The sequence below is a fragment of the Acanthochromis polyacanthus genome, chromosome 11 (genome assembly GCF_021347895.1).
Source record: "Acanthochromis polyacanthus isolate Apoly-LR-REF ecotype Palm Island chromosome 11, KAUST_Apoly_ChrSc, whole genome shotgun sequence".
Lineage (NCBI taxonomy): Eukaryota > Metazoa > Chordata > Actinopteri > Pomacentridae > Acanthochromis > Acanthochromis polyacanthus.
In genome coordinates this window covers 5537614-5551375 of record NC_067123.1, presented here as the reverse complement: position 1 = coordinate 5551375, position 13762 = coordinate 5537614, and positions in this window count along the sequence as shown.

The window sequence follows — 13762 nt, the reverse complement described above, 5'->3', positions numbered from 1 at the left end:
TGCATCACGATATCGATCAGTTCATCGGAAAAGTCATGAATACCACACAATCTAAGGTGGCGTACAACCAGCAAATGTAAACAAAGCCTTCTTATTGCGTCGCTTGACGACATATTCCTCCATTCCACTTGCCAACAAGAGCCACATAACCAGTTCCAACATAACAATGAAACACCATACGTCGTAAACCGAGGACCCACCAATAAATAGGACTGGCATAATGACGAAATGCCGTAGATCGAGGACGTCATAAACCGAGGACCCCCTGTGTCTGGAAAATCATTTGGTTAGTCAAGCTAAAAATATCTATATTTTATGCAAGTCAACTTTTTTTTGCAAATCAGGGATGGTTAAGCAGAAATTTGATGATTTGAGAGAGCATAGCCCAATAAGTAAATTAGAAAAGACGAGTTAGTTTGACTAAATACCTTTATTACTTTTACAGTGTTTCCCTCCTCTTTTGATCTTTTTCATTTATGTTCTATCCTTCTCTCTTTCCATCTTAAACATCGATACATGATAAATATATGACTAAAAGTGCTACTTCATATGTCAAAATGTCTGAATAACTTGAAACCAGTCATTTTCCTGCTCAACGTAAAGATTTTTCGTGTTTTCCGCCGTGATCTTTATCCTCTGCAGCTCGTCTTTCTTCATCAATTAGGAAATGTGTTGGCGTCGCAGGCGGAGTGTTGAGTAATGCTGATGATGTCATTGATGAAACCCGCCGCTTACAAATCACAACAAAATCATAAATCATCTCACAGATGTCTCTTCCGTTCGATTAACACGCCGTCCATATGGTTCGCTGCCGTATATCAATCAGCAGAAAACGGCGGCCGGCCTTAATGGAGAACACGTAGTCGCTCATAAACTCTCCAGTTTTACACTTTTAAAACGTCGTGTAGCTGTTAGTTTCCTCGCCGTCATCTTTTTATTTGTTTATTTTTCCCCCGTTTTGACACTTCTTCTATTTCATTTTTTACGAGAATCCAATTTGCAGACGCAGCCATTTGCATTTCCTGTAAAGTGAAGCTCTCTCAGCTCCAAAGCCGGATTTTTTTTCTTGTCCAGGACTCTGAAGGTAGGTTATGATAATTCGACCACAATGCTGCCTCTCTGCATATCAAAAACACAAGCGTTTACACACCACACAACTGCACTCATCTCATCTCTCATCTGAAGACTCGTCCGACCATTATAGCTCTGAAAAAGATCTCCAAAATGATGCACAAAAAAAATAATGAAGGGATTTCGGGCTACAGATATGAGCCTCGTGCACTAATTATCGTACTGTTGTAAATGTATTCCAGCGTGTTTCAAGTTCATTCAATTGATTTGTTCTCTCTTAATAACATTTCTTTTATGTCCATCGTGCATTAGTCCGCGGGGCTCATTTACATTCGGCTCTAAAGCTTCACAAATGACAAGATAAAACCTTTGAAGTAGGTGAATATGATTTATTCATTTCAGTTAATCTTTTCTTTTTGGAAATTATTATTCCCCAGCCTTGTAGCGCTGCTGGATTGGAGAGCATCTTTTTCAAGAAAATTGGACCGAGACAAGAGCAGCAACACAAACTACAAGCACCAGGTCGACAAGCAGATGACACAAAATAGATAAAAAATGGAATAAACAAATGAAATATGAACGGAAATATATATTAAAGCAGCAGATGCATGATCAGAGAGTTTAAATCTGGACTAAGACAGCAAATAAAGTGATAAAAATGAAAAATATGTAAATAAAAGTTATAAAAAAATCAAGAAAATGCCAAAGAAAACAACTGAGCTTTATTATTATGTGTGTTACAGCAGGTCTGAAAGCCGGTAATTAGAAATATTGACAGAAAATTCCATTAATCAGAGCCAGAAACCGTAAAATCAGAAAGAATCATCATATTTTCCACCTTTCCAACAGTATTTGAACTACTCATCTGTTATGTGCTGCTCTGTTGAGAAAATGAACCAAACCTAAGATTAAATTCATGACAATTCATAAAAATCACTCCAAAAATTCATTGTTTACTCTAACCCTATTCTGTAAAAAAATAAAATAAAATAAAATAAAAATTCTGCACTTTATAACAAAAATATGAATCATTAGTGGCTCAGCTGTGATCAACAGTCAGATTATGACAATTCAGTAAGCCAAAATAAGTTAAATATTAACATGAAGACAACATGGAAGCAGCTTTGCAGATATAACACCAACACCTAGACCTCTATGAACACCAACACCTAGACCTCTATGAACACCAACATCTGGACCTCTATGAACACCAACATCTGGACCTCTATGAACACCAACATCTGGACCTCTATGAACACCAACATCTGGACCTCTAGACCTCTATGAACACCAACACCTAGACCTCTATGAACACCAACATCTAGACCTCTATGAACACCAACACCTAGACCTCTATGAACACCAACACCTAGACCTCTATGAACACCAACACCTAGACCTCTATGAACACCAACACCTAGACCTCTATGAACACCAACATCTGGACCTCTATGAACACCAACATCTGGACCTCTATGAACACCAACATCTGGACCTCTATGAACACCAACATCTAGACCTCTATGAACACCAACACCTAGACCTCTATGAACACCAACACCTAGACCTCTATGAACACCAACATCTGGACCTCTATGAACACCAACATCTGGACCTCTATGAACACCAACATCTGGACCTCTATGAACACCAACATCTGGACCTCTATGAACACCAACATCTAGACCTCTATGAACACCAACATCTAGACCTCTATGAACACCAACATCTGGACCTCTATGAACACCAACATCTAGACCTCTATGAACACCAACATCTGGACCTCTATGAACACCAACATCTAGACCTCTATGAACACCAACATCTAGACCTCTATGAACACCAACATCTAGACCTCTGTGAACACCAACATCTAGACCTCTATGAACACCAACATCTAGACCTCTATGAACACCAACATCTAGACCTCTATGAACACCAACATCTGGACCTCTATGAACACCAACATCTAGACCTCTATAAACACCAACATCTAGACCTCTATGGACACCAACATCTAGACCTCTATGAACACCAACATCTAGACCTCTATGAACACCAACATCTAGACCTCTATGGACACCAACATCTAGACCTCTATGAACATCAGCTTCTGTTTCCTACCAGTGAGTCCACATCAACCTTTAGTCTAAATATCTAAAAACTGGAACCTTGTCTGGTCAAACTTTCCGCACATCAGATTCTACTGATGTTAGAGCCTCAAAGTTGGTGAAATGTCGACCAAAGAGTGGATTTTTTTAAAAGTTTTTATCATTGTCATTTTGGAACATTTCTAGTGATTGTGGCCATGTTGCAGGTCATTTCAGACAGATTTCAAGTTACACTCACAAAGACTTTATGGAGACACTACACCACCCTCATTTGAAAACAGGGCATGTTTTTTTTTTTCATTTTAGGGGCCATTAGCTGTTCATTATTGACGTTTTGGACAATTTTTGTTAGTTTAGGTCAAGTTTAAAGTTGTTTTTGGTGCATTTTGAGTCCTTTTGAACAAATTTCAAGTCCTTATGGAGGGGTTTTAAGTAAGGACAACAAAATCTGGCATCATGGCTTGCAGTTACATTTTCCAACATCAAAATATATAAAAAGTTTAGGTAAATCAGAAATGCTTGAGCAGAAATTGTTCTAAAAGTCTAGATGATTTGAGATAGAATGACGCTCATATTCTTATTATTGGGAATGATGATTAATAGCAACTGGATTAAGCTTTTTTTTTAAAGGTGCTTTAACTACAAAAAATGTGGTTCAACATGTATTTTTTAAATATCTGAAAGCATTGGACATATGAAGCTAAAATTCCCAAAAAAAACTGATACATTTCCATATTTCATGCTATGAAAATGTAAAATTTGAGTGGAAATTTGTCTCAAAATTGGATGATTTGAGATGGAATGATCCTTATACTCTTAAAAAATAGTAATAATGATTAACAAGAGTTTTATCTGCTTTATTTGGAAGCTCCTGGTGGAATCAACAGCTTCCAGATCTCCAAGGATGGTCAGAATAAACATCTAATTCAAGATTTATAGATGTTGCTTTCTGCTTTTTTCTGAAGATATTATGCTAACTAGCTTCCATCCTCGTCCAGATCTCCAAGGACGGTCAGAATAAACGTCTAATTCACTGGATTCTGCCATCAATAAAGGTGCTTTAACCGTAAATAAAATGCACTCATGTTTCTGTTTGAGGGTCACAAGCCAAGAAGGTCGTGAACCTCTGATTTAAAAAGACACAAATGCTGCAACAAAGAGGCATTCATGTATAGGTTCTGCTGCGACTCTCTAATTGGGCAGATAGAGAATTAATAACTGGATATGACAACAGAATCTGAGGCCGCTGGTGGACGTGTTCGCCTCATTGTTGGCTGAGTGTCGTCTGGTGGGTACTTGAAAATGCATTAACCTCCAAACCGGGGGGGAAGAAGCTACAGAGGCTCCAGTAAAACCAGTGAACCCATTAAAAGGCCCGATCAGAGCGTTGTGTTTATGAGCGTCTCCACTTCATCCTAATGCAGCTTTTAGATGATGCTAATAGATCACAGGCCGTTGTGATCACAGTCGGTAATGGACCTTTGTCACAGCTTGCTGAGTGTGGCTTCAGGCCGTCACACACACACACACACACACACACACACACACACGCATCTGCATACAAAACACACACACACACACACAGCAGAACAATGGCCCTAATTAATAACGATTAGTCCGCCCTCAAACACAATCGCAAAATGTGCAAATGGAACAATAAATATGGCTCTTAAACGCGGCTTTTACAAGTGAGCTGAAACAATCTCTACTAATCATTAGCAAACATTTGTCATTATTAGCCACTGGAGCGTGCAGAGCAGATAAACCAGCAGCTCGTCAAACTCCAAAGTGGGAATCAAACAGCAAAGTCCAAATACAAACTCACAGCAAATTCTGTTTAGTCTCACACAGGGGACGTTTAGGACCTGAACTTTCTGTTTTTATGCAGCTTTATACTAAAACTCCACCAGATTTCAGACAAAAACACTGAACTTTTTAACCACCTGTTTTAAAATACCAAAAAAATGCATTCAACGTTTACTGCACACAGTAGAAACGTGTAAAAAAAACCAACAACAAACAAAAGAAAAACTGTTAAAATCCGGCAGAAAAACTATGTTTAAAAGCTGTTAAATACTGCAACATTCAAAATCTGTGAAAATAGTCAGAACAACTGTAGATATCTTTTAAAAAGTTATATTTTTAGCTGATGTAATTACAATAAAATTATAATTTTTTGGTCACACAGTAGAACAACAAACCACTGTCTGTAAAAATACAGACTTTTAATGTGGACAATATTTATAACTTTGGTGTCTTCCCTCTTTTGACAGCTAATTAGTTTTTGTGTTATTTTACTACTTTTTGTAGCTAAAATCTGGCAGAAAAATTGTCTTGAAAAAATTGTAAAAATAGTGAGAAAAACTGCAAATATCTTTAAAATAATTATATTTTTAGACGATATGTAATTACAATAAAAATCGGGTCATTTTAGAGTATTTCGATGTGGGCAAAATTAGCAGTCTTAATCTTTTTCCTGTTTTTTTGGTTGTTCTTTTTTACAGCTAATATGTAAATTATGTTTTCTTTCTGTTGTTTTTCTATTGTTTATGAGCTCTTATAAAAAGAGCGTACAATTTTGTGGATTTTTTTGACATGTAGATTAAGATTTCCTGTAATTTTATTAAATAATATCTGTAATTTAACAAAAAAATTTAAAAAATACATTACAAGATAATAAGTAATAATAAGATCATAATAATATATAATAATGAGATGATACATGATTGAAGATTAAACATTATAGATTCAAAAATTGAAAAAAGTAATTGGGAAAATAATGTTAAATATCTGTAAAGTAATTATGTTTTTTCCTGATTTAGATACAGTAAAATAAATAAATAAAAGTGTAATTTTACAGTCAAAAAATGCAAAGGAACAGATTAACATTTACAAAACATTTTGTTAGTTATTTGTAATTTAACAACACTGTGGTAAAAAATCTAAAATAACTCTGAATTGTCTAAGATATTAGTTTACAACTTGTTTTAAAGAAGTCCTTTACAGTGCACTTGCCAAATAACAAACAGAATCTTTACATTCGAGCTTTTAAGGGAAAAATCTGTCCAAATTCTCAGTTTCCAGCTTCTTCAATGGGAATATTTTCAATTTTTTCTCCTCCTATATGACAATAAATTGATTATCTTTGGATTAAACGAGACATTTGTCATCTTGGGATTCAGAAAACATTGATCAAAACGTCCTGACAGAAAATAATCAACAATAACTGTTCATTGCAGCCCTGCGTACATGCACTTTTCCTAATAATTTTTATGCTGCAAATTAATCTTTACTGACAAATACAAGGTGAACACATCATTATCCAAGTTGAAAAACAATTTTTCTTTAAAAAGCTAATGCAAAACTTGGAACAAAAGCAGAGAAACTGCGTAGAAAATGTCACAGGTTGGATATTAAGCATCTTCCACCAGGTTAACATTGTGAGATGTTGCTTGAAAATGAAGAAAAATGTACAAAAAATGAAGAAACAATATAGAAACTATCGTTCCAAGTGTCATGAATGATCCAAAATATGTGATATTTAAGGATTCTGGGAGGTTTAAGAGGATTGTAAAACCTTCTTTGTTCTATTTTTCTGATCTAATGTCATCCCAGTTTCTTCCAAATGAGTCTTTTGAGAGCACTTTACTTATTTTTAATGAAGTACTGAACAGTTTTCAGCCTTCAGGCCTCTTCTGATCTCACCAATGACACAGCCGGTAAAAAGAAAAGTCGTCTCAGTTACAACAGTTTAAATTACAGTCTGAGACATGTACCGCTGCAAATATTTAGAAGCAGTTAAAGGAGAGGATGAGTGGGAGAGCTTCAGTCATTTGAAAAGAAAATATTACCAACTGTATAGTTTCTCGTTCTTAAATTTGGGTATTTGCTGGTTTTCTCAGGTTTACATCAGTTTAATTTGAACATATTTGGGGTTCTGGACAAAACAAACACATAACAGATGTCACCTTGGACTTTTTTGGCTAAAAAACATTGAATACTGTCAAAAATCTACATAAATACTATTATGGGCCTTAACTGCACTGTAAAAAAAATACAAAAATAATAATTTGTTAAGATAAACAATAACATGTTTTTAATGATGAAATACTGTCTTGCAAGTCACTTTTGTGTTTTTTCATGTGTGTGTGTGTAATTTTTCTGGTTATTTATAAATTAACAAAACAGGTAAATTCCTTAAAATTACTTTTTTTAATCTTTAAGATATATAAATATTTAAATAATGGCAGATATCTGTAAAATAATTACATTATTTGCGCGTTTAAATACAGTTAAATAGTGTAATTTTCTCCTTAAATATTGCAAAAAGAATGAATTACTGTTTGTGGACATTACGAACAATTTTAACTACTTATTGTTGTTGTTTTGCTGTTTATTAATTTATTATCATGTTTGTTGTTACTGTTGTTGGTGAATTTTTCTGTAATTAACGTGAAAATTGTTATTTTTTCTATGATTTCTACAATAGCAGAAGCTCTAACAGTAAAAACAAAAAGGAAACCTGTGAAATAACATTTGAAAAAAAAACTTAATATACATTGTTTTCATGCAAATAACACGCAAATGTAGTAATATGTAAATATGTAAACATGTAATGTAATAATAATGCAATAGTATGCAGATGTTTGTAAGATTACAACATTTTGTTGCTGATTTAAATGCAGTAAAAATAGTGTAATTTGAAGTCAAATGTTGCTTCAGTTAAAAAGCACATTTGTAGAAATGCTGATCTCACTGTGAATTTCCTGGTTATTATCTGTAATATAACAAAACAGTGCATTAACAGTTTCAAGCTCTTAAAAAGCATTAATTTAGAACAAAAATAGGAGTTAAAAAGATAAACAGCATTCTAATTAAATGAAAAAAAAGGAAACAGAAAAATCTTCAATGAAGAAAAAAGAAGTGCTGATTGATGTGATTTGAATAAAACCGCACTTAGAGTTGATCGTTTCCCTTTTTCAAACTCTGAAAGCAAGATATTGATGTAAATATTGGGGTTTCAGGATCACCTCTGCTCAGTGCTTCAGCAGCGACTCCCTCTAATAGGGGACATAAAAAAATAATGATTAGCCTACTATGTAAATGGCAATTAAAGGACACGGAGTGCTGCAGGCGCTGTCCTTGCATTACGCCGGTCGGTTTTGATAGGAACACTCCCAGCTGCTGAGAGCCGCTGGCCTCTGACACTCATTTGTCAAAATGAGGCAGAGGGGAGGAAAAAATCTGGCAGTGTGCATTAAATCAATTAGCTTTAATGGAAAAAGTGATCAGTGATTAGTGCAGCCCTCCACACCTAAACAGCACAGATACAGCGGAGCTAAATGTGTTTATGAGGCAGAAACAGAAACCTAATGAGGACAAAAGTGACAAATAAGAAGTAAAAACGGTGAAATCTGCAACTGTTGAGCCCTTTCAGAATAAAATACTGTTAAATGAAAAACAGCGGTGTGTGAGCTGAAGAAAATGAGCTACATTAGTGGATTTAAAATGTGTTTGTAGGAGAGAAACGGGAACCAAATGAGGGGAAAAAGGACAAATTAGGAATAAAATTGTTCAAATTCACAACTGCTGAGTCTTTTCAGAATAAAATACTCCCAAATGAAACAAAAGAGTGAGTGAGCTGAACAAAATGAGCTACATTAGCGGATTTAAAATGCGTTTGTAGGGCAGAAACAGAAACCAAAAGAGGAAAAAAACTGACAAATAAGGAATAAAATTGCTCAAATCCGCAACTGTCGAGTCCTTTCAGAATAAAAGACTGATAAATGACAGAATGCTGTTCAAGTTGCATTTAAAATGTGTTGGTAAGACAGAAACATAAAAAAGATGAAAACAATGAATTAAAAATGCTTAATTTTTTATGTAACCCACAACTTTTGAGCCCTTTCAGAATAAAATACTGATAAACTACAGCAAAAAGTGCTATGGGAGCATTAAAATGTGCTTTTAAGACAGAAACAGACAACAACTGGAAAAAATATCAGCTAAGTATGTTTGATTAAGCTTCATTTTCTTGTCCAAATGCAAAATTTAAAAAAAAATGAAACTGGCAGAAACGCTCAACAGAACGCTGTGTGAACTGCAGAAAACTGGCATCATTGGTGGATTTAAAATGTGCTTGTAAGACAGAAAGAGACAACAACTGTAAAAACAAAAACCAAAAAAAAACCCAGCCAAATAGAAATGATTAAGCTTCATTTTCTAACAGATTCAAAAATTTTGAGCTCTTTCATAATAAAACACTGACAAATAGCAAAAATGGTCAACAGAGTGCTGCATGAGCTGCAGAAAATGAACATTGTTTTTGGATTTAAAATGTGTTTTTAAGACAGAAACTTGAAACAAATAAAAAAAACTAAATGAGGATTAAAAATGCTTAATTTTGCGGTCAAAATCCAAAACATTAAAGCCCTTTCAGAATAAAATGGTGAAAAATCAAAACAGTCAGCAGAGTGCTGTGTGAGCTGTAGAAAATGAGCATCATTTATGGATATAAAAGAGACTAAATGAAAAAAATAGCCAAAGGAAGATTAAAAATGCTTCATTTTCTTGTCCAAACCCTTAACTTTCAAGACCTTTCAGAATAAAATACTAATAAAAGACAGAAAGAGTGTTGTGTGAGCTGCAGGCTGAAAAATGTGTTTGCAAGACAGAAGCAGAAGCCAAATAAGGAAAAAAGAAACAAATAACAGTCAAAAAAGCTTAATTTTGTTGTGCAAGCCCAAAAGATTTCTCTTTCAGAATAAAATACTGATAAACGATAGAAACGGTCAACAGAGTGACATGTGAGCTGCAGAAAAAAGTGTTTTTATGGATTTAAAATGTAAAACCAATCAAATACGAGTGAAATGGTCCATTTTCTCGTTTAGATCCAAAACTTTTGGGCAGTTTCACAAGAAAATGCTGATAATTATCAGAAAACAGAGCTGCAGAAAATTAGGTTAATTTATAGATTGAACATTTGTATGCAAAACAGAAACGGAAACAAAATGTGTTAAAAACAACAAAGTGAGGACTGACAATGTTTAATTCAATAGTCAAATCCAAAACTTTTGAGCCCTTTCAGAATAAAATACTGATAAATGACAGAAAAGACCAACAGAGTGCTGTGTGAGCTGCAGAAAATGAGCTTCATTAGTTTTACTTTAACTCAAAGTGGACAAACGGAAGGAAAAAAGGAGGTAAAGAAGAAGAGGAGGAGGAGGAGGAGGTTCTTATTGACTTCTCTCCTCCAACAAGAAGCAGAATGGAGATGATTTGCATAGACGCCTACTGCCACCTAGTGAGGGTTCACGTGCAGAAGCACAGAAATGAGAACGTTCTACTTGTTCAGTAGTAAGAATCTTTATTTGTGCAGCAAATAAAACCAACAAAGTGCATCAGAGGAGAGCAGAGCTGCAGAATCAGTGAAATAGGAAAATGTCACATCAATAAGGGGTAAAGGGTGAAATAAAAGGCCACTTAATGCAGAAAAGCAGCTTTAAAAAAGAGAAATGAACTCTCCGAAGAAGAGTTTACTTTGACATGCAACTAGAAAATGAACCTTTAACACATTTAATCTTTGAAAAAACATTTATGCCCTGACTTCTACAAAAAACATACAAGAAACACTTTTATCGTTTTCATCTTTAGACATACAGGGAAAGCAGAATCGTTCTCTCTGATAAATACAAGGATTGCAGCTTATTTATAGCATAAAAATGTACACAAAAACTCTTATTCCATTCTTCAAATGCTATGTCACATTTAACCCTGTAAACCTGAAAACTTGTCAAAAGAAAGAAATATTACCTTTAAATTTTGACAAAATCACACTGGAAACTGTAAAAACATGAGGAATTGTCGGGTTTTTGTCGTTCCTGAGTGTTCTGTTGGGAAAAGGATCCAATCTGAGCCTGAAATCATAATATTTCATCAAAATCACTTTGTTTTGTGTGCTTTGAGTAAAAATACACAAAAAATAATGCATTCACACCATTCTATGGAAAATAAAAAGAATTCTGCTCTCCTCAGCTCAACCATCAAGCTGTGTTTGATTCAGTCACTTGACACAATTCCAGAGATATTTCAGTTTGTACTGCAGGCAGTGTTTCCTCAGAGAAGCTGAGAAGAAAATTAAAGCTACTGGATCAGTAAAATAAATGCAGCATGGCTCAGAAACAGTGAACAGAGGAGGACGTTGTTGGAGATACATTCAGCATGGAGAAACATCTCTCTACAGCTGATGAGCAGAGTAGAGCAATACAGTTTGTAGAGGTGTGCAACTCAAAATTGCCCAAAAGGACCAAAAAATGTTTCTAAATGACTATAAAATGTGCATTTTGAACTCATTTTGAGTCATTTTGAACAAGTTTAAAGCAATTTTGGACAGATTTCAAGTTATTTTGGGCAATTCTTGAGTTAATTTGGAAAAGTTTTAAGTCCATTTGGACAGTTTTATGTGACTTTAGGGAAGTTTCAAGTTATTCTGGACAAATTTTGAGTCAGTTTTGAAATTTTCTATGTACTCTGGACAACTTTCAAATGATTTTGGACAATTTTAGACTCAGAGAAAGCTCAAAAACCCTGAACCCATAAAATAAATGCAGCATGGCTCAAAAACAGTGAACAGAGGAGGAAGATGTTGGAAGATACATCTTTCTACAGCTGAGTAGCAGAGATTCAGAACTGGACTAAAATTCACCCAAAATGATCCAAATTGTCCTTGACACTGAAAAATGATCATTTTGAACACATTTTGAGTCATTTTGAACCAGTTTCAAGCGTTTTTTAGACAGTTTTGAGGTATTGTGGAAAACTGCTGAGCCAGTCTGGTCATGTTTTGTGTCAGTTTGGACAAATTTCTAATAATTTTGGACATTTTTAGACTCATAACTGGACTAAAACATGTTCAAAATGACCCAAATTGTCCGTAATAACTTAAAATGATTATTTTTGAAAACATTTTGAGTAATTTTAAACTATTTTAAAGTAATTTTGCACTTGTTTGGGTCATTTTGCACAATTTTAGAAAAAGAAGAAAATCAAAACTACTAGATCAGTAAAATAAATGCAGCATGGCTCAGAAACAGTGAACAGAGGAGGACGTTGTTGGAGATTCATTCAGCATGATGAAACATCTTTCTACAGCTGATGAGCAGAGTAGAGAAAATTAGTCTGTAGAGGCTACAAACATGGAAATAGTTAAATATCTATTATATGTGGAGACAAAACTGCCACAGAATGACACAAAAGAGCCATGAAACGGCACAAACACGACACAAAATGTTCAAAACAATACAGAAAATAAGACAAAACTGTCCCAAAGATGCACAAAATGACCAAAACAAGACACAAAACAACAAAAACGAGACACAAAACAACCAAAATGAGACACACAGCAACATAAACCAGACAAAAAGTGACAACAACAAGACAAAACGAGATTCAAAATGACAAAAACGAGACAAACAAGGTGCAAAATTACACAAAGCAGACACAAAGCAGCAGCAACAAGAGAGAGTGACAGTTGACAGCAAGAAGAAGCGCAGTGAAACATCTTTCTACAGCTGATGAGCTGAGTAGAGAGAAAAAGTCTGGAAAGCCTGTAAAAAGTTAATTTGTCCATCTTTGAAGTTACTGAAATATTACTCAAAATGACAAAAACATACCCGACACAGAAAAATCTGTCCCAGATCTCTACATTTGTGCAAAATGACATAAACCTGTCAAAAGTTATTGCAGCTTGTTTATTAATTATTACACACGTGGACAAAATTGTTGGTACCCCTCAGTTAAAGAAGGAAAAACCCACAATTCTCACTGAAATCACTTGAAACTCACAAAAGTAACAATAAATAAAAATTTATTGAAAATTAAATAATCAAAAACAGCCATCACTTTTGAATTGTTGATTAACATAATTATTTAAAAAAACAAACTAATGAAACAGGCCTGGACAAAAATGATGGTACCTCTATAAAAGATTGAAAACTATTTGACCAGAGTGACATGATTAACTCAGGTGTGTCATTTAATTGACATCACAGGTGTTTCCAAACTCATAATCAGTCAGTCTGCCTATTTAAAGGGAGACAAGTAGTCACCCTGCTGTTTGGTGAAAAGGTGTGTACCACACTGAACATGGACAACAGAAAGCGAAGGAGAGAATTGTCCCAGGACATCCGAAAAAAAATTATAGACAAACATCTTAAAGGTAAAGGCTATAAGACCATCTCTAAACAGCTTGAAGTTCCTGTGACAACAGTGGCTCATATTATTCAGAAGTTCAAGACCCACGGGACAGTAGCCAACCTCCCTGGACGTGGCCGCAAGAGGAAAATTGATGACAAATTGAAGAGACGGATCGTTGGAATTGTATCCAAAGAGCCCAGAGCAACCTCCAAAGAAATTAAAGGTGAACTCCAAGGCCAAGGTACATCAGTGTCAGATCGCACCATTCGTCGTTGTTTGAGCCAAAGTGGACTTCATGGGAGACGACCAAGGAGGACACCACTGCTGAAAAAAACTCATAAAAAAGAGAGACTGGAATTTGCAAAAATGCATGTTGACAAGCCACA